Source organism: Battus philenor, unplaced genomic scaffold (genome assembly GCF_028537555.1).
Source record: "Battus philenor isolate CCGP_79_NKW_IND1 unplaced genomic scaffold, ilBatPhil1.0.hap1 SCAF_14, whole genome shotgun sequence".
Lineage (NCBI taxonomy): Eukaryota > Metazoa > Arthropoda > Insecta > Lepidoptera > Papilionidae > Battus > Battus philenor.
The window spans coordinates 9770210-9793661 of record NW_027181676.1 but is presented as its reverse complement, the minus strand read 5'-3'; positions in this window follow the sequence as shown (position 1 = coordinate 9793661).

Below are 23452 nucleotides of genomic sequence, written 5' to 3'. Positions count from 1 at the left end.
TCAAATATAGCAATGCTTTGTTAAGTTTTCATTTATTTATTTTTATTTCTTTCTTTCACAGTTAGTTTTTACGCCTGTATTTCCCTAGACATTTAATTAAAGTTTAATTTCAATTTCAAAATAAAATTAAAAACTCTAAAATAACCAAAAAAATATATCAAAAATTGCAGTATTTATATCTTATTACTATATTTATAATTGTTTATTAATAAAATATTTTGTTTTCAAATACGACTTACATGTGTCAAAAATATTTCGCTTATTCACCATGTCCTTAAAGGTAAATATAAATTTATATCTCTGAATAAACAGCCAATTAAAACCAAAAATTCGTTGCGACAACTGTTTGTCTTGTTAGCAATATTTTTAATTGAGACAGACCCTGCATGCGTTGTCAAACAATAGTTCGAAACGACCATATTAGTTTGACCCATTATAAATATCTTTCTTTCTGTCTTTTGATTGTAGATATCCCTATCGTTGTGGTTAGAGAGAGCAAGGTATGCTGGAGAGATATCGTGCACGGGGTTGTTGTTTACTTAAACTGGGCAAATAATTAAGAATGTTCATTGGTTCTGTCAACACAGAGTGCGGAGGCAACGCGGTGTGATCGGCTGGGGATCCGATTGTTTGTCCTCTTTCAAATGTGTGGTTGATTGAAGTTTATAGCTTTTTGTTTCGTTCTTGATTAATATTTACCGTGTCCGTAGGTCGAGTTTGATTATTGGACCATATATATTATCAGAATGCAAGCCGTCTCCAACCGGTCCTATCAGAAATCAGGAAGGCCCAAGTCCAGCCGTGGACGTTCTATAACTGCAGTAACTATATGTCTATATATACGTAAATATACGTATATAATAGAAATAATAAATACATGTAGAAGAATATTTCAGAACTTACCATTTATAATATTACTTACTTAAGAATTTTTTTTCCGTTTAGGTGAAATAAAATATAACAGTAACAACAACTATTTCTCGTTCTATGTACGCACGCCACAGTTCCTAGCCGATAGGTTATCTTTGCCCGTAATGTTGTCTTTGTTTCATAACTATTTTAAAATGTGTTGACTAATATCTAAAACGGAAAAAATAATATTATACGTTACAATTTTTCCTAAACGATAAATATTATTTTCTTTAGACATATTATTAACAAGTTATGGTACAAATATTAATACAAACCAAAATTAATGCTAACTTGAATACTTATAATGTGGCAGTGACGTTTTCTTAACCGAAATAATTCTTATTTTTAAGAAGAATGAAACGTGTAATACTAATAAAGTTCGTTGGGAGAAAAATATACCAATAGACTATTCAACTAATGTGAATAAGTAGGAAATAAATAGGAAAACTTTCATAATGAATTTGTATGTGGTGAAAGTATGAGGTATAACAATGAAATAACTCTTTAACCTGCTGAAGGATTTAAGTCTGTCAAGAGTAAACATCAGCTCATTTCTGGAGTAAGTACTCAATCAACAGCACATAGAGCATAGAGCATCTGGGCCAAGACCATATCCAGCTCGTACTATGGAGCTCGCGGTAAGCTAAGACGGTGTCCGGAAAGAATTTCCGCGCTGTCGATGCCGTCGTTTCTCCAATGTACCACCTATTCCATTCGTCAAGCGTTCGAGCATTCGCATTAATCATTTAAAATTTGGGGAGAGGTCTGATCGGAGAAGGTGAATGCTAAGCCATTGCAGAGTGGCCTTCTGAATCTGCTGAGCGGTTCGTCAGCCCCAAGCACTGTACCCCGCCCTCCCTCTACAAAGCGATGGTCCAACACGGTGTATCCATGGAATGCTGACAAATTTCGTCTCAACTTATTGATTTTAACTGCCTTTTGTACTACACTATATTATAAGTATAGACTAAATGCAACACCTATTAACTAATTTACGAAGATTAAATTAACTATTGAAAAATATTAAGAAGCAATCAGGTGCCTCAACTGTGTATCAAGTATGCATTCAGATTTTATATGTTATGAATTAGGCTAAAACACTGAAATTGCGGCATTATGGAATAAAATGAAAACGATGAAAATCTATTTACAATTATTTACTACTAATAACATTTAATTTTTGTAGCTATTTTTTTTTCTTCTACTAAATTTTAATCAAAAATCTAAATTCGGAAAAAGCTACTGTTGTGAAATACGCGAGTTCGTAATTTCTTTTTAATCCAAACGTTTCTTTGGGGAAACTTGCCCGTGCCCTTATTAGAGCCCGCGTATTTATTTTGTCCGCGACCGGATATCGCCCGGGAGATTCTCGGGTCATTATCCGAGAGCGGGACACGTGATGCGTGAAATTATTTCGTACTTTACACAATTCGGGGTTACGATGTGCGTATGCGCCCCTTGGACGTGGGGTGACGTAAGAATTACAAGGATACGACTTGGTAAGTACTAAATTATTTGAGCAAAAGAACATAAAAAATTATTTGCCCAATTATGTTGTGATCATTGCGAACATCCTCATAATATTTTAATATTAAATAAAGGATTGCAAAAGAAATATTTAATAAAAAAAATTATTAAAATTGTATTACATTGTTTATTAATAATTTTATTGATTCGTGGTTTTTACGAACATGAGTGGTTATACATATCTTATAAAAACATAAAAAATACGTAATGTCATTGATATTCCAACGCATTTCCGCTTGGTTCACCGGGTCTCCCCCGCCCGATTACGATTCGTATAAAATGAACTTGTTATGCGATACATCTGGTACAATGCCGTTTGACACTGTGATGCATTACGCCGCAGTTACCAGCCGGTCTGGATCCAATTCGTAATTGTTACTCTAATAGTGTTTATACAAAATCCATTTGTTTGCATTCTGAAATCAATAAGCCGTAGTGAGTAAACAATTACTGATTTCAAATTGTATAATTGTTATACTATGTAAATTATTAATTTCGCACACGTTTAAAACTAAGTTTCAATAATCATACAAACTATTTTTATAAATTAAGTTGATAAAAACAGTTTATCCGTTAGTTCACCTATATTAAAGTTAATAATGACAGTTCATTCGTTCTGGTAATTGAAATTAGACTTTGTTTCAACTGAAGTAACAGTTGTGAAACCACAATGGTTACCATACCACGATCATACAGAAAGAAGCGTTGCTATAGTTTCTACCGCCTTCATTTTTGCCGGGGCTATCGTTTTTCCATCTGGTCAGCCAGGTATTAACAACCAGCCAAGTTCAGGTTATTATCAAGTTAACAGTTATTATCGATCGAGTGATAGTCCATGTTAAGGATTATTCTAGGGGGTTCTTGAGGCAAATAACTCCATTGAGCGTATTTCTAAGCGGGCTTGGCGGCCTTGCAATGCGATGAAATTGTAATATATAAAAACCCCAGCCAAGCCTCAAGACTTAAAGTTTTGCTACCTTAAAGAGATTTTAGATTTAGTGCCCTCTGCGCCCCGTATCCTAGAACCTATGGAATCTGCAAATGCCACCGCGGCAGTATTGTAAGCCGGGATAAAAAGTTGAAAACATCGCCTCCTCTAATTAGTAATGATCGATTAGTTACGCGGATAACATTGAATCTTATCACAAACGAATTGTACACACAAACAATAATGTACTGTTTGTTACGATTGTCCAATTTTAGATGTTTTTTTTTAAGTATGCAAAAGAAGTAAATTTATTACATAACCAAATTCATTATTTCAAAAACATTACGTCCACTGATAATCACACCCATATTTTTCCAAAAAAACCTATTGGAAGTGGCCTACATCCAGCGTCTTCCATCGTCCTTAACAAAATCGTCTGCCCACTCTGTGAGCAGATGTCCTAATCTGCGCTTGCTGCTCATTGCACTCAACAACCTTAAAGGCCCAGCGGCCATTTGTTTTACGTGCAATTTGAGTCTGCCCAGTGCCACTCCAACTTGTCAATCTGCTGGTCTATATTATTGTGAATTTTATAAAAATCTCTCCATCGAATTATTTCGCTTAATCTAAAGAACTCGATAAGACAGCACGCAGCAAAGCTTTAAGGGGAAAATAAATCTGATAAGCGACTGTTTATTCGAAAGAATTTCAATCGCGAAGTGTTCGCACCTCACCTGTCGTTCCCGGTTTCCGCCGACGGGATATTAATGAATTTCACCAGATTTCCCCTTGCTTCGTACAGAAATTCCCCGTTTACGCGAATCATTTCAGACATGTTAAATTATACTTTGCCTTCCAAAACAAATTATGTTAGCGATACATAGAATACTTTCGAGCGTGACTGACATGTAAAACTCGTAATGTAAGAGTATTTTAGATTCAAAGAAACGTAATATATTCAAATAAAAATCATACGCAAAATTTACTATCCATAAAGCTTCAACTATACGTAAAGCTTGCTTTAATATTTTTTTTAAATTTTCATTAAAGCGCTTTAAGGTTCTTATAAAGCGAAAAAATTAAAAAAAATGGCGAGTCAAATAGTACAAATAACACCATTCATTTCCAACAGACCATAGATCAAATTAAAAAAAACGTGTTCCTGGCTATCAATCATTTGACTGAAAACCAAAAAAGTTAGAATAGAATCTTGAAATATCGTGAGTTAGTAAACATTACAATAAAAGCACCATCTCATTATTGCTAAAGCTATGCAGCAGTATAATATACAGAAAACTAGTCTATTATTAAGACATTAAAACAATAAATGTATAATAGTGATCAATCCGAAATTTATCCAATTTATTGATTTTTTTAAAAAAAAACTTTTGTCTGCACGAAGACTGTCAGAACAATTTGTTGTATATACATTCAAACAATTATTCGCACATTCTTTTAATACATTTCTCTTTCTGTTACACAAAAGAAATAATGGTGAGCATTCTCTATTTTAAAATAACACATTTCTAACCCTAACGAGTTAAATGTCTTCATTTCACCGTACATTGAACGTCAATAAAAACACAAAAGTTTCGCTCAAATTGAATTTATTGCTTGTCAAATTTTCGCACTTGTTACCGTAGCTATTGTTGTGTGTGGCCATTGCTGATAATTGCTTTAACACATGGTATTATGACGTGGCGACGAAAGGGGTGAGATCACGAAATAATATAGAAACAACATTATGATTCTATGGACTAAACAATCAACTGCTCCGTTGATCACATTTCAGACAGTTAGCTCATATTTTATGTACTTCTTAATATCCTAATATGAAGTTTTTTAACGATATTATTAGACAGAAAATGTTGTAATGTTAGTTTTATCTGCAATAAAGACTGTCTCCATACTGCGGAACTCTTCTTACGTTGTATTTATCATCCCAAAGAGCGCAAAACCAAGAGATGGGTAAAATTGCACCCCAAAAATTATTCGCCAAAAGATCCTTTACATTGCGTTTACTGCAATAAAATAACAGCATTTTAATTGCAAAATGAAAACATTAAAGCGTAGTTTTTTTAATTTTACAATATCTACAATTTATATGAAAGAAATGGCAATGTCTTATCTGTGTTTTATTATATTTGATTATTAATTTTTTTTATTTATAGCCAAATTCATATAATTAAGACCAAAAATTTTTGGCTCATAATTTTTAATTCCATGTTAGCAATAAGTAATTTAAAAACAGTCTGATATGTCATATAAAGTTTAAAGGTTTCTTTTGAAATATTTTAGTCTAATAATCAGAGCAGGGCCAGGGGTCTGTAACTTACAATAGCAAGTTGCAGGTTTATTCTCGGTAGGCGTGAACACTTCTGTTTGTAATTTGGCAATGCTTTTGCTCATAAGCGGTAGAAAACAGTTTGAGATGAGCTTGGATCGAAATGGAAAAGGTACGTGTCACCTACCAATACGCACTGATGGAGTATAACCCGCATACTCTTCTTATAAGATGATTGCATACCCTAAATTTTATAAACATTACTACGTTTTTGACAAGCATGATCTTTGCCTATTCATTATTTTTATCTTCGTCATACTAATTTCAATTTTGTTTAACGTCCTTCAGTAAAACAGACAAACCAACAGTGAATTCCAATATAATGACTATTTCATTTTAAAATATTTATAATAATTTTATAACTTTTGTGCGTAAATTTAAACCAAACTTCGTACCCAAATTGATGTATTTTCAACAATATATTATAAAACTCGCGCGACACGACACCGAAAACATTTCTCGTCCATAGTGCCCGCGTCGCATTTACTTTAAACTTGTAGTAGCGCGTTGGGTTGCCTTAAAAGTGCTAAGCCGTGTCGAGACCGCTCTATTCCCAGGGATACGACTCTTATCCATCAATATCTTTTGCATGCGCCAGAACCGACGGCGGGAGTGTAGTTTATCACCAAAGTGGCTTCAAACTATCCATTGTTGTTTTAAACGTGTTTATATTTGTAGAACGTTTTTATAATCTGTTAAGCTTAATCTTAAATATGTAAAACAAATCTTCTACAGACGATACAGATATTTAAAAAATTCAATTGGTTTTTAGTTTTTTGTACTACTATTTTATAGTAATGCGTTGTTCAGAGCATTTATTCGTCATACATTTGATCGGTACAGTAAATTATTTTAAAAATATTACGTTTATATTAAGTTTATTAGGAACAAGCTACTAATAAACCACCAATATTTATCAGCAAATGGAAACCACGATAATAAATTGCTAGATAGTCTCATGATCGAAAAATCTTCCGTTTGTAAGTGTTAACATTTACATCAGTCTGAATATTGTAATAAGTAATCAATACAAAAAAACTCGTGTATCGATTTAAATTTATCAAAGTAATCTCATCAATTTGTAAATCTACCGCTTACGTTATAATTATATAATTAATTTATGTTTTATTCTAAAACCACAGAAACGTGATATGAACGGTCTTCACTTGATTGTAAAAACAATAATTCTAACATTGTGTAGTGCTAATCAGAATTTGTAATACAAAGTCTTTCATAGCTCACCTTTACGATCACCATCTGTTACATAAGACGACACATTTCATTGGTCCAGTTAATTTACTGTCTAAAAATTAGTATAACAAATATAATTACACCCGAAAAATTTATTTCGTACCAAAACAAAACAAAAACGCTTGCAGAAATAACAAATATATAAATACCACATATATTTATAGCAATTCATCAACGCTATATTATATGTTATAATATACCATAACTTAAGAAAACATTATCATAGGTAAATAAATTGAGGTGGAAGATTACAGAAACCGGAAAACAATTGACAATAATAAAACTGGAAAACAATGGTTTAATTATTACTAAACTGGACAAAGGTCTTCTTTGTCGATTTTGAATAGGTCCCGTTGAAAGTGGCTTACATTTAAGGTTTTCCAACGACCTTAATACCGTCGTCTATGTGGAGTATACGTCATCCTCTGCGCTTGACAGTCCTTAGTCTCCAGTCTGTAGATGTCTTAAGGCACCAGCGGCTCTATATTCTGTGCGCTTTTTGGCCTGCACACTGCCTTTTCACCGTCTACAATTACATTTACTGGTACTTTACAATTCTAAAATCGAATGAGCACATGATATACAAAATTATTGAGCACCCGATGTTTAAATTAAAACATTATGTATTTTATGGTAGTCTTGTGTTTATTACTTAAGAGCGGCTGGTAGACATAAAGACAAACTGCACCAATTTTGGTTGAGATTAGTGTTTATAGAAGAAAAAAAATATTAGCTCACCAGAAGGCACAAATTAGATACTCGTAATCAAAAGATAGTAAAGGTTTTTTTTAAGCAGAAAAGCGAAAACAATTTTTACTAAAAATACTTACTTTATCAGAAATTACAATCAGACAGTATACTATTGAAGAATGTGTATTATTCGTATTAAAACATTTTAATAACACACCAAGTCTATTATTCAATGAATTATGACGAGATTTTCTAAATAGATAGCTATATATTATTGAAACATATTAATAAACATGTTATAGTGTTAACACGTTAAAGTGCCAAAGATTTCATTTACTAGAAAAAAGAGCGTATTAACTATAATTACTGTTCATGTAAGAAAATCATACCTACTTTTTCACAGGTAAGAGACTTAGGCATTATTCTTTATGAAAAACTATTAGTTCGCACACTAATCACATTTTTAGTAAAGTCTATGTGTCATTAGGTTTTATGATACGTTATTCTTGACCCTTGAATGACATCGTCTTAAAATTCTTTATGTCAGTTACGTAAGGAACGTAAAAGAATTTTCGAAATTAATTCTGCAGCGTTTTCCTAGGTTACATAGAGAATCTTGAAAAGATTCAAATACAATTTATCGAGTTTTTTAATTACTTGGGAAAATTGTACATTTTAACATATACGAAGTCTTATCACTACCATAGAATAAAAACAGTTCAAAGTAGGCGACAAATAACAGACATGTTATTCCTGTACTATGTATCAAACAATAAATTTTATTGTACCGAATCTTTCCTCATTTCCACTAAACATCTCAAACATACTTCGTTATTTGCGGTTCATAAACTTGAATTTTTCCGCATACCATATATTTGTAACAAAGAATTACTCTCACTAGACTCTTTTGATATCACTGGATACTCCTACAAAAAAGTATAGGAACGTCTTTTAAGCAAAAAAAAAAAAAACAGAACATAAAAAGTAAATGATTTTTTTTATGTACCACTCTTAAGTTCTATACGATGTAATACACAAAGTATACATTAGAAACTTAATACTATATATAAGGGGAATTGTTAATTAAACATACACCATGCACAATAAACATACACGCTCTGTACACTGTCATTATAACACACTATCTTCTTTTTAGATTTTTCTGTTGTGTTTTGAATCGATAATGATGTGTACTTTGTAATTGGCGTACTTAATGTATAAATGTTTATATTTTGTTGTGAACGAACCTGTCAGCGTTGAAGGGCCTTGGAATAAATAAATAAATATTTTAAATTAAATTATATAACTACATATCTATACCAGAGAGAGATTTGCCGCATAAAGGACGGCTGTACTATTAATATTTTACTTATTATTAAGTTTTAATATCACCATCATGCCAGCCGACAGATTCCAAGGTCATTGCGATTGCATGGCGATTTTTGGTAGAAATCTGCACCTAAAGATGTAGTATTTTTATAACAATGGAAAATGATCACGTTAAAACCCTTTACATATACCAGGCGATCAAATACAACCCAATCGTTAACTTTGTAATGATTTCACATTCAATCAGGCCAAAAATACCCTGGGGCGAATTTTATTAAGCAACGGACGTCCATCCGTAAAGTAGCAATTACGTCACCTACAAACGACATTGAAAATTACCTATTGCCAACATTTTTTTTCACTCAACTCCCAGTAGGCATCGAAACTGGGTAGGAGTGGCCAATTGATACAAGAAACTCCCATTGGCCGGTAAAAACCCACCCACAAATGTAACAAAAAGGAATATATCAGTACAACACGCTTGTCCCAAAACGTATTCAGCAGAAGAGCCTTGAGAATTTCTCTTTCCCTTTCTCAAGCCGGTTTGTTGTGTTTCAGGACGGTGCAAACTGAAAACGAGTTTGTGTATAAATCCCTAGGAGATTGTACAACGCCATCTGACGGGAAATTTAAGAACTACTCAGTTACAGTTTTAAGAAGATGGCGCCGGTCGTTCGTTAAAAACGCTTGTGATTAACCACTTTTTGTATATTAATAATTTTACAGAATATTACAGAGGTATTAACACTCTGTAATTTGTAATTATATTGTTTTATGTAAATCCTATAACTTTAATAGTACTTATATTTTAAGTTATTTCAAACAAATATATTTTCATTAAAAAAGTTCGTGAACTTTTTATTTGCACAAAAAAATAAGAATGATTAAGGATTCAAATTGAATAAGAAGTTTCCTTTTGAAACCTTATGCATTTTACTTAAATAATTGACTGAGAGCAGCGTAAGTCGCTGTATCGCTGACAGTCGACCAGCTGTTAGCAATAAAGCTGTACCGCGGTAGTAATTATTAAATTATTTATTATCATGGCATTCGTTGTAGATTACCTGATTGTCATGTAGATCAGGCAGTGATAGCAGTTGAACTTCACACTAGTCGACAATTGCTATAGGCTAACATTAATATTCCATCTCTTATGTTTAGCTTATAATATAGAGTTGTATAATGTAATGTTCTTGCAGCAGTGACATCATGTTTTTTTTTTTTTTTAAAAAAAACTCATAACGCGATTATATTACCACCTATACAATTTCTTGGTACCCTTACATTTTTATATAATATAATATTCATAAATATAATATTCATAAATATAATATTAATATTATGTAAAAAATTTACAGGTTGAATTCACCGCCACGGAATTAATGGCTTGAGGGTCATTTGGTTCGATTTAAAATTTGTAATGCAAAATCACAATTTGTTTTATAATTTTTCGCTGCCTGTATATTTACCAGAAAGTTGAAGTTAAAAGATAATTTTTATAAAGATAATTAATTGTGATAATGAAATTTTACAAGAATAGACACAGCCGTACATTTGAAACAAAAGCATCCTTACATAATCATATATAAACGCACACGGCTCAACTTATTTTAGCTGTGAACCTATAGTAACAAATTATTATTATATTATGATCTCTTACTAAATCTACTCGAAAAACATCTTAGTTAATTCGTGTATGAATTTTCTTAATCCATTTGTGTCATTTTGTATTCATGAAGCCCAAAATACACTGAATACTTAGTTTGGAACTTGCTGTAATATCTATATTTAATACGATATTAAAAATTGACAGTTGTTTTTTCCACATCGTGGTGATAACCATGTTGGATCTTACTTTATTCTTTATGAAATTTAAAATAGAATTTTTTAGTCCTGAGCGGCTATCTGACCTGTGCTCTATGTGATAAGTGAACTACCATTTCAACTAACCAATCCACTGGACAATGCGAGCACAACGTGGAGCATCCTTGTCAGAGCTGAGAGTTGAGCATCCACCCACATGTTGGACTCACGACCTGACAATCGGTTGAAATCTATGGGGAAGCTTTTACAAACACCAGACGTTCTTAGACTGAAGTGATGATAATGATAATGGTGATAAATTATTACAGAAAATATTTGAGACATTAATTACTAACAAATTGAAAAGTAAACTAGATAGATATAGTTTCTCGAGTCAAAGCGATATTTATAAAATTTATTTGTTAAAGTTAAAGAGAGCGTGGTAAAGCCGATGTCTCGACTGAACATTCTCTACATAGAACTGCGCAGTCTATAAAACATTGCCGCATGAAATCGATCTCTGATAAGTAGCTTACCAATTTTATAAGGGAGCTTAGCGTGGGACGCGTACTCTAAGTGCTTATCCTTGAAAAATTGTACCTAAAGCCGTTACTTAGATGTCTCATTAAATTTATGAGGAATTTCTTTTTTGTCTATCGCTGTAGAATGAACGAATCTAAGAGATTGAATAGATGAAAATGCTTTGTAATAATTATGACAGTAAACAAATATACTTATTACAGATACTTTTAATAGAAAATTTAATCATATTAATAAATATATTACTTTTATTGTACATCGTGGAGACTGCCACACATTCTTACGTACGTGTAAACTGATAAAGATAGTCTATGGGTCTTGGTTTTTTTTTTAAAATATGGATACATGTTACAGCTTGAATAGTTAACAGTGTAAATGCTGTAAAGGGGGAATGAATAGTTTATTTGCGGACATTTAATATATGCTACACTCTGTCCAAAAATAAATATTTTCAGAAATTTTAAATAATGTTAACATAGCCAAGGAACGATTTTAAAATTAATCATTGTTTCGTGTATATATCCTTGCTGGCTTTATACTGCTCGAAGTCATTGGACTGTCGCATTGGAATTATTGCATGCAAATTGTAGAGTGGACACTTTATACAGAGTGATTAGAAATAGATGTTAGAGGTTTAAAGCTTTTTGCTGACAAATAAGCTATACATTTTCTCCTTTAAAGCTGTTACGCCTCTTCTTTTTTTCGTCTCTTTTTTCAAGATATAGCTTACAAATAAAAATATTACTAGAATTATAAATTGTGGGAACTGGCACATATTCTCATGTGCATGTATAAAAAGCTGTAAGAGGTTGAGCTAATAGATTTCATAAAAATTAAGATGCGCAATTAAACGTTAATAAGGCATAGTATGTATCGAAGGCATTTACCCAAGCTTGATGCAACATTGGAAACCTCTTTTTAAAACTGCTTGAAGATAACGTAAGAGATTGGTTGAAAGATAACTGATTGCTGAGTTTTGTGTTAATTATACAATACAATTTTTTTTGAGAAGCGATTAAATCCTAAGTTTATATGTACCTAAAAATTTATTAATGGTTATATAACATTTACATCGGTGATATCTTTTTGATCAGACTTATTGTCATCGTTAAAAACATTAAAAGTTAAAGTAAAAAATGAAAGTCCCTAGAAATCAAATATATCTCAAGCACACACAATCTTAAGTGAAAAAATTTCAATGTACTTTAACGATATAATAGGAACAAAATAATAGTGAATTTGAGTGCGGTAGACGTAAGCGCGAGAGATATAACAGAAAAATCTCTATAATTTGCTGAATGATTTATACCTGTCGAGAGCGAACATCAACTCATTTCTGAAACATATTCCAAAGCAGCATTAATAGGATAATTTAAAATTCGATTAGGTAATAAGAAAAATCTGGTTGATGAATGTGAAATCCAATGCATTACAAAGAGACCTGCTCTTTAGACCTTTTAGCCTTTAGCTACGTGGGACGTCAGCCCCGAGAACCGTAATTAACCCCTTTCTTTAAACGCGATGGAGCCCGCACCCGCGCTATGAATCCATGACATCATCATAGGTCTTTATAGATTCTAAATATCATCATTGTAACTTTTACAAAATTTTAAATTTTGATTATTTAATTCACTAGCAAACTAAACGGAAAACTAAATATTATCTGCATATATATATAAAAATTAACGAATAAAACTGTTTTATTTTTAAATAAAATGTCAAATTGCAATACAGCTGTTCGCTGCACGGTGAGTCATGAGTTTAGATGCCATAGATTACCAGTTTTAAAGGATGGCAGTGGATTCCCGAAGCAAAACTTTTTCTAGATTAGTACATCGCAGCGACATTTCAAACACCAACGCGTACTAAGCCGGTTGCAGCGACTTAAATTTTATAGCAAATGTGAATTTTGTTTAATATTTTATCAAAATATATTCTTTATCAATGCGAGGTGGCTACCTTGTTGAACTTTCTGAATTTTTAGGACGGATGTCGTTACTAGCCACTCTTCAAACATACTTTAATACATCATTGAATGTACATAAATAGAAAATGAAATTGTTGACTTAAAAGACCACCCATTGAACTTTTTTTAGTTATTATTAATTTGTTGTGTAATTCTTCTTGTGACACCAAGAAGAAGTGTACAATTAAGAGTATTAAAAACAAACAATTGTATGATTACGTAGTGATGATATAATTACTTCTTCGAAGTATTGTTATTCCTTATCACCTTGTTTTGTGGGTTCTGCACAGAAAGAGATTTACGTAATATGGTTTAAAATAATACAAAAGAAATGTTTATATTTACGCTTAGTCATTAACTCAAATCCAGCCACATATCTTGTTATTGTTTGATCTAGTCGAAGAAATATATATACAATTAACCTAATATATATATATATGTTTATATATATATATATATATATACACATATATGTATAAACAGCGTATAAAATTAATTGGTGTAGGACCAGATTATTTAGTCCTCCAATAATGACGACGAGGAGCTAACTAAATTATTAATTAAAATTTTTAGCATTTTGTGGTGGTTTACGTCACTTGGTTGAAAGTGGCTTGCATCCAGGGTTTTTCTACAAGCTTAACAAGATCATCTGTCCTTTTGGTTTTCTTATTTAGTTATAATTAGATTTTTCCCACGGCGTTATTTGGAGCAACGTAAAAGAATCTGTTCCTGTTGGTCAAGCACATTAAAGGCGTGAAATTGCGTACTAAGTTACGCTGTATCGGTAATAGCTAATTAGCTATAATCCCATAATCGGTCAGGATAGGAAATCGCCCACTCGGGTCCTATTTGCGGTTGCCGCGATTAGACCCATAAAACTCGATGTGATCTTGATAAGGGATGCGTGAAAATCGGTAACAAACCTATCTCGTTTGTGTGAATGTTCGGTATACATTCCAATATGGCTACACGTATTGTTTTATACAAACACTTACTAAAATATGGATTACGTAAAAGAAATACATATTAAACATTCCATATATAATTTTTTAACTTACATTTTCAATGTTTACATTTTATGTAACATAGTTTATAACAACACATATAACACTTTTTTTCTTTTATCAAAAATTTTAAATTCAGATTTAATATCGAATGTATTTAAAGAACATGGAAAAGGTCTTCACTCGAATACAAGGGGAATATAATTCTAAATTAATGAGAACATAGGCATAATAACTGTTACTTATTTTAATCCGTGTATATGTTGATTGGTCATAGGTGTGAATGCTCTGTTGTGAATGTCAATTAATAGTATAAACCTATCTAAAAATGATTAATTTTCAGTTTTCGAAAATGAGGAAAATTTTTTTTTAGAAAAAGCGTATTAAGTACATATTAAAATAAATTATTTTTTACACTCTCTGCCCGTAGAATTTGTACTGCCAGAAGTAATTGGCTTGTAGTATCCCTTTAGTAAAATTTAATTAATGTAGGATATTTCACAGTTATTACTTTATATAGAGAATTAGAAAAAGGTTTGGTTTCAGTAAAAACTCTTTTAAGCTTTTTACTAAAAATGTGTACGTAATCTTACGTTCACCTCTTACATCGCTTTGACACCTATAACCAATTTTCCATTATATTCATTAACGTATTTAAATTTTAAAACAAGGATATGGAAAAAGGCTATTATTTATTAATTCACTCTATTCTTGTGATTTTTCCTCGAAGGATATTCTCGATAAACAATACAAATTTATTTAAATTATATAATACACACGGAAAACAAATACAGTATATTTAGAGTTTAAACAATGATAAAACGAGGTAAAGCAAGTTATAAATATTATTGATAAATTACTGAATAATTATTGTAATAAATGTAAGGAAGACAGAATCATTACTAAATGATCCCTTAAAGTGACAAAGTGGTTCACCGGTTAGGAAACAGTTTACAATGCGGTCCAAGTTCTTGTATTTTTAACTTAAAATCAAATGTATTTATTGTTACTTTTAGTGTCCATGCGAGTACCATCTTTGGTATTTCTAAGCTTAGTAAATTTTCTAACAACAACGTTTTTACTTTTGAATAAATTTACCATTGCGTATCCACACAAACTATCACAGCCCAAAAGAGACTAACCACTAATAAAACAAAATACATCTATCGTTTACTTTACTATTAACATGGCTAGTATTTTTTTGTTTTATGTTGTTAAAACGTTCCAAGGTACGCGTTGTAATTTACTGATTTACATCTTACATAATGTCCTAGAATATGCCCATTCTCGCAATATATTCATTCATTCTTTCGTGAACAGTCCCGATGTTACATAATTCACAAAAACTGCGCCTCTTGCCAAAAACTTGACTCTCTATCTACGATTACAAGCCTCAGTTCTGAATCACTAGGCTACCAATGCTTGTCCTTTGTTACATTTAAATAATTGAAAAAATCAATTCAAATTTAAACTAAACCTAATTACAATTTATGTTAAAATTATTGTAGCGGTAATATTTGTAGATTACAGATCGATGTATGAGGTTATTGCATTTAAACTTTTATTTGATTGATGTATAAATGTAAATGTACAATTCGAAGCTCATCAGAAAAACTTTTGCTGAAATGGCTATTAGTAAACTCAAAACGAGTAGAATGGAATTCGTACTACGTTGGACTACTATTTCGCGAAAATTTTTGACGGGATGAATTCCTAATTTTTCCCGAACTGTTACTGCATTCACTTGATTTTTGAAACTAACTTTTGACTGCTAGTTGGCTTCCTGTGGCATCAGTGTAGCAAATTTTCCAGCCGTCTCCAATGTATTCAAATGCAGTTTTATTAACGTCTATGCATATTCAAAGAGTTCGTCTTGGTCCTCTGGTTTTATTTGTGAACATGCTCAGTCACTCAAATGTTTACCCTGAGTGCTCTCGTTTTTACTTTACAATGAAAATTACCGATTTCACTATTGCATTGTAACTTAGAATATTAATCCATCTTTGTTTATTTTTATTATATTCATATATTTTAGTTTAAAAAGGAGTTTTTAATTAACTCTTTTATTAATTATGACAATTACGTCATCATCACCATCTGTAGAATCGTAGGACGCCCGCTGACCGGTACGATCTTTTCTGCATCCTACATGCTGTATCTTCCAATCACTTCGTGCAAGGTCGTCTGTCTACCTTTTCCACCATAATTTTTAGTAAATTTTTAATAATAAGTTAACATTTTACTTTCAAAATGTAAGATGATACAGGTCCTGTGACTTTACTGTAATAATTTTTTTCTAGTGATGCACTTTGCGATCATTGCAGTTTAATTTTAATTGTAAATAATATTAATGTAATGTTTTATGAAATATTAATATTACATCAGAAACGTTTTTCGTGACTACGAACGGGACACGGTGAATGGAGGCTCGGAACAAAGTGGTACAATTAAGTAGCGACCCGCTCCACCAAAGTTCAACAGTTTTTCCCTCGTAATTCTATTACATTATTAACTTACAACGTGTTAAAGAAATAAGGATTGGAGTACACATTGTGACGTATTTATCGATATTATTATTAACTCCCCTTTTCTTAATAATGCACGAAATATTTATTTAAATATATAATACAATCTTTACAAGTGCTAGGAACATTGTACATACATTCTTTATGTTCCACAAATCCATAGCTCTTATTGTCAACACTTAAGAGAACTCGTCGCAATAAATTTAATACAAATTTTTCGGGTAAATTGTAAAATAAAAATCAGAATTTGCTTTGAACAAAATGCTACTTTGTTATTTTTTAATTAAAATTCTATCAATTAAAAAAAATAACTTAAAATTAATTTCTTTGATTGACAACTATAATATCGAATCCGTGTATAACAGCAAAATTTAAAAAATGATTATTGATGAAAGGCAATATTATTGAGATTTAGGTTATCGTGATGATCTATGAACTATAAAACTTTATGTACAATATACCTTTTTTAGAAACAAGAAAATCTTTTCAATGGCAGAAGACGCCGTTCTAATATTAACTAGAATCACATTGAACTCCCATATAATGGTATTCTTTTCTTTCAGACGGGGAAAACTCAGTAACTATAAAAATATAATTACTTTCATAATATCCTTATTACACTAGTATAGCTATTTAAATTAGGACTTTTTTAATTTTTTTTTCAATAAACTTCAATTTATTACATAATCATAATCAGAGCTTTGTCATGGGAATATAACGAAACGTAATATACAATCGCTCATAAAAGATTTACACGTTTTTCATCTAAAAATCTTGGTATTTCTGAATGGATGTTCCAAATACTGAATTAAAAATAAATTTACTACCTGTATATCAATATATAGCTCTATTATTTATACTTATTCTTAAAAATATGTTTTCATATCTTGTATTCGTTTAGCTTTAAATTTTTGTAATTCTTGAATTAAAAAGCGATCTCCGTAATTACTTAGCCTTTATTTTCGATGTTTCGATCTATGGTTATCTTTATTTACTATTTATTTTTCATACTCGATATCGATACACAGAGTGTATCACCTCCCTAGACTGCGACGTCTTCCGCTTGCTCCGCTCACACAGATCGCTAGCTGAAAACTTTTAATACTTTAACTTGACTCTCACTCAATTTCGCTTAACGCCCGCATCGTTGACACGCCTCGATGCCGCTGCGATATCGTCCTGTAACTGTTTTACAACTGTGTTATCCGACCGAATTGAAATTGTTTAGTTTGAGCGAAAACATTCAATTTATAATTACGTCAATTTAAATTAACAATCATTCATCTTAATATTTTTGTATACTATTTAATAGTTTTTTTTGCTAATAATTAAGTTTTATGTAAACCTTTCTACAAAAATTAAATGTCTGTTTTGCCTGAGTGTATAATACAATGCAATCTAAAGAACGCATTGCACCACAAGAACGCGACAAACACGGTTTAAGACGAAAATCTAGGAAGCCGCATGCGTAGGTCATTATTTAAAAAAAATCGCAATCTTCTTCGGCTATAAAAAATTAAAATTAGTAAATACTATAACATTATAACTAATTTTAAAATTAGTCCATACGTTAATGACAGTAATAAACAACATTTTGGGAAATATTGTTACTCTTGTCTCGTACCACTTGACAACCAATTAATGTCTTGAGTTACTACTTAGTGTAAATTTTATTACTAAACTTTCCCAATCCCAAAATTTTAAAAGATATTTAACAAAATTTTCTAGGTTAATTAAAGAGATAAAAATGATGCATCTGTCTCTCAAAGGAAATGCATACGTGAAATATGTATTTTCACAATTCATTTCTTATATATGCATGAGGTAGCTGTGTTTATTTAAACTCATTCCTTTTTGTGGGAAGTGAAACCTTCAGCCGGTACAAGGTCAAGAATAAAGATGACTATTACCTCATTTACAGGAAAGCGAAATATAGCGCTTCTGCAAAAGCATTTATACAGGTAGATGCATTTATTTGATTATTATTATATATTGAAAATATTGCAATAAATATAATATAATTTATGTAATGTGACAATAGATAATAATTAGTATAACATTAGGCTAAAACATAATCCTAGACTTTTTATTTAATTTGAAATGTTTATATTGTATTCTAATTGTTATTTGATGTATATTACACGATAAGTATTATAGAATACGGTAAAAAATGTTATACCCATTACAGACATAGTGTGTAATATGTAACCTGTATTGGGCACATAAATCAATTGTTTTAAACACACCCAACAAAGTTTTTTTTTTGTTACCGTCTTATAAAGAACTGTTGTTGTTGTTGAGACAAGAATTTTTGCTGGGAAAAGAATTATTTCCAGACACCTTTGGCTTAAATTTAAAAAAAAAATATTCAAAACGAGTTAAACTATCTGTTTGGTGTGTCATTATGACTCCTGAGTACATGCATTTAAATTCGTCATTAGTAAGACTATTCAAGATGTTTTTATTTTTATATTTTAATTTAAAATTGTTAAGTGTTGATATATCACGTAATCATGGAGGGCTTCCGACTTATGATCAGTCGCGATAGAAGATAAGAGGCAGCCTACTTGCCGTATGTAATTCGCTTGCGGCATAACTAATAAAAAAAAATTGACAAATATGTCAAAGACGGTAGTAACTTTGAATAAAAAGTTATCCAACCTTTTTGACAGACCAATAAAAATTTAGGCAAACTTCAAAAAGATAAACGATCGACGAAAAAAAAAAAGAATTGAAAACGTTGAAACAAAATAAAACCCCATCACGACACGACAAATTGATGTCATCCATCCCTCTCTCGCTAACAGTCGCTACATATCACGCCGCTCACGTCCTCGACATTTTTCCTTTATATATTATTAATACATAAGTACAATCGTGCACTCTTCGCACTCACGATTCATGTATAAATCTGTCCTTTTCTATATTGTTGGGTCTAGTTTTCCCAAGCGACCGAACCCCGAGGGTAAAACTCCCTAGGGTCGGTATTGACTCTACTATGGAAGGAAAGTTATCTGTACACCTATTGTCGGCCACCACCCTGCCTCCCCGGCCACCCGTCGAAGGACTTTCTTACGCATTTCACGCTTTGTTTTATTTTCCACGAGCTTTCCAGGTTTTTAAGTCAACAACGTTCGTTTGATTCAATGTTGATCTGTAGCCACTTGTTGATATCGATGTCATTTGCTATACTTGCTAAGGTAGATTCTAATTTAACAAGCATTTAAATTGTTTCGAACATAATTAATAACTATATGATATTACTAAGATGGTACAATTATTAGATTGTTTTCAGTTACTAGGAGTTATTTATAACAAGACACTAACATATTTCTAATTTTGTACTTACCGGGTAAATCTATAAGCAATCACAATGACTTAGCATAGAAAACAATTAAAACCAAAAACATTTTATTTACAGCTCCATGATGTGTATACCTCATAAGCTGTACGAAATTACTTATATATCTTACCTAGTGAATAATATTTAATGTCGATAATTCTTCTAAATTAGCTAATGCTATCTATATTTGATGAAAATTTACAAAAGGATAACTGAAATCATACTTAAATCCTATAAACTTCTATTTAAACCGAATCGAAGCATTTGCAAAAAATTGTGTATAAACAAAATTGAGAACGACTTAACAAATACGGCAATTTTTTTCTTATTTCAGTTAGAGCACTTGTAATTTGTCTCAAACATTTGCAATTAATTACATTAAGAATGTCTTCGGTATGCCTTCCTGGAAAATAATAAAAAATTAAACGAATAATATTTGATGTGTCGTCAAAATCAATTTTTTTAATTCACGTCTTGTTCGTTAATATTTTTTAAAGTAAGATACTATTGAAGTACAGTCTGTTGGAGTAACTAAATATTTGTAATGTATTTGTAATTATGTGCAATGTAAAGTCATAAGTTTCATAGGGAGGTTAATATGTAATCTACCACAAAGCCTCACTTCGGAACAGTGGTCAAATATCTTAGGATTTTAAGTCACTATGATACACTGGTTTCTTTGCAATGTTTTATCTTTATGTAATGTGTACGTCTGCGGGGAAAATAACGTTCGACCTATGATTGTAACACGCAGCTCTTGATCATTAGCTCTGCTCTGACGAGATTGAACAATTTATTCCATTTCTCTCTCCGATCTATGATATGCTTAGGATTTCTGTACAAAATCAAATCAATAATGAGGAGAGTCATTGTATTTACAAGTTTATGTGGTAATGGGTAGGCCACATAACACTCAAATCAGTTGTCCGCTGAGACCATAAGGTGGCACAAGTGAGGACCACAAGGAAGCCAACTTTTAAATGCATAACTATTTTATTTACATATTATCAATAACAGAAAAATAGTCATGAGGAACATAAAAATGAATAAAAAAATTAATTTGATTTATTTTCTATGGTTGCCAGTATTTGTTCGTGATTTTAAAAGCTCTGCTTTTTATAATATTTTATTTTTTATTAATTAAAACTTGTTGAAATTGACAATAGGTTAACCTGCATTATTAGAAATCTATGGAGGGTCCTATGTGAACCAGTGGACATTCTACGGTTGAAATGATGGCAGTTTTGGTGATTCGATCAAAAATTATAAGTTACAGTATATTTATTTAATATATTATTTATTATATTTAAAGTTGTAATAAATAATATTTGTAATGCTATATAATTAAAAAATGTGGTAGTAGTGATCATATTTGTTCGCATCGAAATTACCCTAAAAATAATTCGCGCTGGTAACCTGACCCGCCCCCACTTAATACGATTTAAGGGCAGGCACACACCGAACGCTAATTTAGTAATGCGCGGTCACACGACGCGCGGCAGCCACGCGGCGTTGCACCAACGATTTGTTCACTTAACTCATTTAGTGTAGGGACGACAAATATGTGTCCGGGCAGATAATAATGTCAGTTATCTTTGGTGCATTTGCGAAATTGGTTTTTATGTTTTATACTTTCCTTTACGTTTACTTACATAAACTTTATCTGGAACTGTAATATGAATCAGTGGAGGCTACGTATAAGACAAAGACGTATAGGACTTATTCCTCCATAAAACTTGGCGATCTCAGAACAGCTGGAAAGATAAAATAATGATGATGATGCCAATAGGCTGATGAAAATAGTTAAAAATCCTTTTGACATTCTGTATTTAAACTTATTATCGTCTTAAAAAAGTTAACAAAATATCTTAGACCTTCCTTTTCTTAGTTTTAAATCTACAATTAAAAGTAAATTATTAAATCAATCTTATTATAGCATGAAAATCAAAAGTTTAATTAATCGAAATGTATAAAATTATTTTTTATACTTATTTACATTATGGTATGCATTAATCATTGTAAACTTTCATTTACAAAGAACAACCATTGTGTTTCTAGGCGGCTTTTCTCAGCAGATTAGCATTAGCTTACTTCGTACGATGTTAAAATAATTGACGATTCAAATGTGCGCGTAAATGCCTTATTCGAAAATAAAGAAATTTTGAATTTGCATATCTCTATATTGATATAACTTTTGTATCTTAATATAGAAATGTAAATTAATGTAATTTTTTTTTATTTTAAGACAGTTTAAAAAATAATTTTATTTCAAAGAGAAAATAAAACTTTCATGTACATTTGATGTTAATAAATAGTTCAGAGTATCGGTACTTGTCAGATTGTCGATTTTAATACCTTCTACATACACGCGCTATAGATATTTCTTTTGAATGATAATTGTGTTTGCAAAATCTGAACGCTACGGGGTGTGTCATTCAGACACGTGCTTACTATGCCGTAGCACGTGCACCGCACACGACGTCAGTGGAGCGACTGCAAAACACCCGTTGCTAGTAAAGCAATTGCAATAAGTTGTTACATATTTGTTAGTGCATTATAATTATCTTGTTATAGAAAAATGTAATCTAAAATATTCGGCTAGCAATTATTATGTCCATAAGCACGTTTTGATTGAGTCTTTGTGAAACGGCCTCCACTAGTAAGTTAAAACAACTATCACAAAAGATAACTGTCGGCAGGTCAATCCCTATTAAGCTCCAGAGCATATGCAGAAAGGTTTGAAGCGCTCTTTTTAAATAGCGACCGTCTTTTTACTAATTCATTTATGATTTTTTATTACAGTATTTTATGTTATGATAACACGATCTTAAAGAATAGATGTATTATAATTATTTTTTATACAGTTTTACCGTAAAACAATGTAAACTTAACTTAATATAAATAGAGCAAGCATGTGTGTTTCACCCTTCAGAAGCCGGTGCAAATTATCATAATTAATTTATATTTACAAAAGAGAACGTCTGCAAAACACTAGTTGCCTCTTTTTATGCTAATTCCTGTAATACAATCCCCATTCTTCGGCAGCACAATTAGGAGCAGCGATAAACCCATGCATTATCTAGTCACCGTTAACAATGGAAAATATTACCCTTGGAGAAATATAAAAATGGTTAGTATAATATTACAGTTGGGGTCCAAACGTTAGCATGTGTGAAATCACAATGGTGCTCCAACTATTTGCGACGATGTTTTTGTTTGAGTCGTACATGATGGATGGGTCCTATCTGATACCATGTTCGATCCATCCTTGAAATATGAAAGGTTAGTTG